The sequence below is a fragment of the Dipodomys merriami genome, unplaced genomic scaffold, assembly GCF_024711535.1.
Source record: "Dipodomys merriami isolate MVZ:Mamm:240054 unplaced genomic scaffold, mDipMer1.0.p SCAF_20, whole genome shotgun sequence".
Classification (NCBI taxonomy): domain Eukaryota; kingdom Metazoa; phylum Chordata; class Mammalia; order Rodentia; family Heteromyidae; genus Dipodomys; species Dipodomys merriami.
Genome location: NW_027203382.1, coordinates 8,878,931 through 8,884,930, shown reverse-complemented (window position 1 = coordinate 8,884,930; position 6,000 = coordinate 8,878,931).

Genomic DNA, 6,000 nt, shown 5'->3' with positions numbered 1-6,000 from the left:
TCCAGCTTCTCTGTTATATGTTACTATTTGTGTGGCAAGAATAATGTTTCTGCCAATAACAAGGAGGACTGAGTTTCTTGTCAAAGGCCACAAAAGTGAGCTTAGAGGCTCACCCTTTGCCTCCCTTAGACAGCCCTAGATGACTGCTGCTCTGCTGGTATTTTGGTTACTGATTCTGTGGTCCTGAGTTAAAGATTTCCAACTAAGCTGTACTGGAATTCTTGATGTACCAAAACAGTAAGATAATTTTTACTACATTAAGCTTCTAGATATTGAGGTAATTTTTTGACATTAATAGACTAATAACAATTTATTTGAAAACAGCTATAGTATTTGCTATCAAAAGAAGTTGTTTTTTTTCCAAAACAAAAAAATACAGCAAGCTGAGTGATAATTGATTTCATTTTTTTTGCAAATCTCTTTAATATCTAATTTTATAGGAGCCATCTGGTTTCTTATATCTGCTTCTGAATATAATCTGTTGCAGTACATTGCTTTGATTGAAATATAAAAAGGAAATTCGGCCTAATACAGATAAGTAGTTTTAAAGGGAAGGAGTATTTTAATAGTCTTTCCAGATAATTCTGAATAATCTTTGATCATACATCAGAATTTAACAAGTAGTAGTTTCTTAAAGGGTAGTTGTAATTTGTAAACCTTATCAATACATGTTTTATACTCAATTACATTAAAATGTGTTGGTTCATCTTGCTTATTGAAGGGCTCGTTTACTAATGTATGATTTTGAAACATCATGCATTGATTATTTGAATAATATTGGTTTTTGTGTTATGCAGAGCTTCCCTAGATAGGATCATGTAATGTCTCTCTAAGAACAAACAAGGCAAGGAAGGAGGGACAAAAAAGGGAGGAAGAAAGCAGGAGGAGAAGAAGAAGAAGAGAAGAGGAGGAGGAGGAGGAGGAGGAGGAGGAGGAGGAGGAGGAGGAGGAGGAGGAGGAGGAGGAGGAGGAGGAGGAGGAGGAGGAGGAGGAGGATGAGGAGGAGGATGAGGAAGAAGGAAGAAGAAGAAGAAGAAGAAGAAGAAGAAGAAGAAGAAGAAGAAGAAGAAGAAGAAGAAGGAAGAAGAAGAAGAAGAAGAAGAAGAAGGAAGAAGAAGAAGAAGAAGAAGAAGAAGAAGAAGAAGAAGAAGAAGAAGAAGAAGAAGAAGAAGAAGAAGAAGAAGAAGAAGAAGAAGAAGAAGAAGAAGAAGAAGAAGAAGAAGAGAAGGGACAGGGAGAGAGAGGGATAAAGAGAGCAATCAAATGCACTCAATACAGGAGCCACAATCATTCTACAACCTAATTTCAACATGCCAGCACTTATCTTCCATCACAGTTGTTACAAGAAGCAGTCAAAGGCTACAAGGAGAGAGAACGTGATACCTACTGTCTGAGGAGACCTGCATCAAAAATGATAAGCTATATCTAGAAAAATGTTAAGCTCATAGTCCTGGATATAAGCTTTCTCTATTTTCCGCTTTAAAGTTCACATTTACCATTGGTAATTAACACTGTCAGTTACTGTCATGGATATGACAGACTCACTTGTTTGAGAAAATATCTACAACTACTCAAATCTTAATAACCATGTTTTTTCTATCAGTTACTCTTTCAAATGAAAATGGTGTTCTACGAGACTAAGGCAGCTCACAATCTCAATTACACAAATGATTTTCTTTAAACCAGTCATAAATATGTTTTATTTAATTATATGGAATATTGAAAGGATGTGTGCTCAGGGGTCAATATTATATGATATATATGATATTTATTATTTTATATGATATTATATATATTATATATGTCATTTCTCTTAAGGAGAAATTATTTCTGGAGTATAGACTAGACTGTTTGGGACTTCAGACTGGAGCAATCACTGGAAGAAAGAATAAAGCTTCAGGGGGAAGTGTGTGTCCTGAGGTTAGTTGGGAATTGCACTCATATTGGGAATGAGGAGGGAAAGCATGAAAGGAAAACTAAGAAAAGCCAATGGGCTAGAATGAAACAAGCACAAAGGTTTGTTAGGGAGTAAGCACTGAACTCCTATAAACATCTGTGACAACAATAGCCTGAGATCCTCACAACTAAGACACTAGGGGGACTGCTAGAAGTCCAGGGGCTACATTACCACCTACCTAGAAATGCTGTCCAAAGTTCTTGGCAGGAAAGTTATCTGTGCTGCTAATGCCAACCATAAACAGTTTTTCCATCTCATCTTCTCTCCTTTCTCTCATGGCTCTGAAAAGACCAAAAGCAGCAATTGCTACTAAGGAGCAGAATGAGGCTAAAGTGGTAGCTATGGAAATGAAACAGAAGGGACAAATGTATAACAAGAAATGGAAAAGAAAGAGTCAAAATAAAAAGCTGGTAAAAATAGTAGGAATGGGAGAAATTGGCAGGTTAGGCAAGAAGAGTGAGAAGTATCATCAATTCTGTTTTCCCATATTTGGAATTGAGGTAACTAAGGACCTTCCAACACTATGCCAGTATCATACAAATATTTGGAATATATATATACATATATGTATATTGTCGGTCATGGGGCTTGAACTCTGGGCCTGGGCACTGTCCCTGCACTCTTCAGCTCAAGGATAGCGCTCTACCACTTGAGCCACAGTACCACTTCCGGTTTTCTGAGTGCCTTATTGGAGATAAGTCTCATGGTCTTTCCTGCCCGAGCTGGCTTTGAACCGAGATCCTGAATATTATTTAATTGTATATACATTCACTGATATTCTCATCAGTCTACTTGGCGTTAGATACCATGCTGGGCTCTTGTAAGAATCATCTAGTAGAAATAAAACACTGTGGCCAGAAAGAAAGACCATAGACCTGGCCCTTGAAACCATAAATATTAATCAGCTTTCTATGGAGAAGACTGAGAAATATTTACAGTCAGGGAGTCATGAATAATGGCCAAAATTGTGTTAAGTGGAAACACTTGGCATAATTATTTTTATATTAAATCCTAATTACCAATAGCTTATATAAATATGCTGTCTATATTATATATAATTAGATCAATAAAGCAGTTTCATAGTAGCTATTCATATCTTTAAGCTTTTTAGTTACAATTATATTTACATAAATTTTCAAAAATAATAGAGTAGTCCTAATTACCTTTCATCCTGTTTCTCTAAATAACTACTTAGAACTCCTCATAACTTACAAACCAGTGCAATTCCAAGACCAGGAACTTGACATTGGTATATTAATTTTATTTACCAGCTTTACATGCCTTTATTTGTGTGTATGTGTGTGTATGGGTGTAAGCCATGCTATCACATGTAATCTATTATCTTTATTTGTTAAAACATTTTTTATTCCATTATTACAGGGTATGAATAATCCACACTATAGAATTTTTTTTTGTCTTTTCTTTTTTGGATCTGGGAATTGAACCCAGGATGTTGCACTTGCTAGGCAAGAAGCACTTTGCCACTGAGCTATATCCCAGCTCAGGATTTTTAAAAATAGTTTTTGGCTGGACACAAGTGGTTCACACCTATAATTTTAGCTATTTTGGCTTCAATCTGAGGATCCCAGTTTGAATGCAGACTGGGGAGGAAAGTCTGTGAGAGTCTTATCTCCAATTAGCTACCAAACAGCTGGAAATGCAATTATAGATCAAGTGGTAGAGTGTTAGCCTTTAACAAAAAGCTCAAGAACAGCACTCAGGTCCTGAGTTCAAGCACCAGGACCTGTACACAAACAAAAAGGTTTGTAGTTTAGTGATACCTCCTGATATTCACAGGCAATTCTAGCAAAGGACATCAAGATTTTTTAAAAGATTATTAATAAGAAACTTCTACATATTTTATCCAATTAAATATTAAGCCAAATTCTTCAGAGACCTTTACCAGTTGTTGACTTATCCCAAAGTTCTTTATCAGAAAATGGCGCTTCTGATTTTTCTTTTTAGTGTGTGTGTGTGTGTGTGTGTGTTCACATGCATGCAGCAGTACTGGAACTTAAATTTAAGGCCTTGGGACCTAGGCACTGTCCTTTAGCCTTTTCACCCAAGGCTAGTGCTCTACCATTTGAGTCACAGCATCACTTCTGGCTTTTGGGTGGTTAACTGGAGCTAAGAATATCATGGACATTCTTGCCCTAGCTGGCTTCAAACTGTGATCTCAGATCTCAACCTCCTGAATAGGTAGGATTTCAGGCACAGCCACTGGTGCCTGCCAACTTGGTTTCTTGACTTAAAGAAGAACCTTGTGGCAACTGCAATAGTTCTTTTGTGTTAAAGTCAGTCTCTTACCTTATCAGGCCAGCGTTTAGCAAGACATAGTAAATCACTGTCTTATTGTAACAAATAACAGCTTGCTAACTGAGAGAGATTAACATAGTTTCCAAAGGGAGCTGCTTTATCAGAAGGACGTGCATAACCTTCAGTAACAGGAGAATAAATCAGTTAACAACTGTGTTAACAAACACAACTTTGATTTTTTAATGAAAATATTTTATCCAGTTATTTTAAATGACATTTTAACCAAAGCATCATGAATTATTTCTGTACTGAGTTTCATCCCTACTTATTTAAAAAAGAATTTGTGGTACTCTGATTTGCCACAAAACAAACTCTCTATTTAGGAAGAAAAATATTAGGCCAGTTGCCAGAAAAAATATTTATAGACTGGATTCTCCCCAAAAGTCTGTAATTAATACCATGAAAATAGTAAAGACTTTCATGCATAAACAAGATGTTAGAAGAGCCTGTGAGTCAGATGAGTGTGACAGTAAATATTTTCAGGCAGAAAAAATGCTACTTTGTGAAAGTTGCTTTGAGATGTAGACAAGAGTTCCATTTGAAAGCATTAAAACAGACTTCATGCATTTTCCATATTGCTGGAAACAGTCATACTAAAGCTAGATTTCTACTTCAGTGATGCTTTTGAAAAAAAAATCAACAGTAGATTAAAACATTTCATATTATTTCTACTGAACTGAAGTTAATGGAGTATACTAATTTTTCAGTAGTGGTTCTACTTCATACATTTTATTTTATTTTCATCCTTGTACTGATGTTTGAACTCAGTGACTGGGTACTATCCGTTAGCTTTGTCATTCAAACCTGATGCCTTACCACTTCAGCTATATTTCCAGCTTATTGAATTGTAATCGGAGAAGATAAGAGACTCATGGACTTTATTGCCTGGCTGGCTTCTAACTGTAATCCTCAGATCTCAGCCTCCTGAATAGTTAAGATCACAGGTGTGAGCCACTGGCATTTGGCAGTTGTCAAGGATTGGATGTAGCTTAGAGACTGTTTGCTGAGCACACCCAGGCCTTCACTCTGAGAGGGAGGCCAGAGATCTTCAATTTAACGACTCTCAGAGGCATTTACTCACCCTCCCCCATCCCATCATCCAACTGTCACACTCAAAAATTGACCCCCCTTAGAAATATTCTGTGTAGACATTATTCCTATCTTCATGTAAATGAAACAGAATATTTACATGAGCCTGTAGCACTTTGCTTCTAGATATTGTGTCTACTTAATTTATTTCTTCAAAATTTGCTTTAAGCACCATTTGTCTTACATCTGTACCTTTTCATTCAGTTAAATCGAACTTTCTATGACAAGCCAATGTGGCCATAATACAAATTAAAATATATTCATATGCAAAATGTCCTTGTGGTCAAAATGACCTGAACTCTAAGTGCTTAATAAATTTTGTTGGATTAGAAGATAATCATGAACTTTTTTTGTAGACTTCTTTACAGGAAAAAGAGTTGGCCACATATCCTAGGTTTTCTGTCCAGCAGATAGTTTCCCTTGTCATCAAAAACTAGAAAATTAGTATTCTAGCTTACACATTGGCCTCAGTGCACTAGATTAGCACAAGCCTACTCCCTTGAGTGTGACCGACTCTGGGCACTCGGACAAAATAAAGTCTCTGGATTGACTTGCAAAACTGAGGAATGATCTTGGAAAATGTGACTTGACTGAAGCAATGTCAAACTGAGGCCAGCCTGAACAGTCCAGCTGGCCTC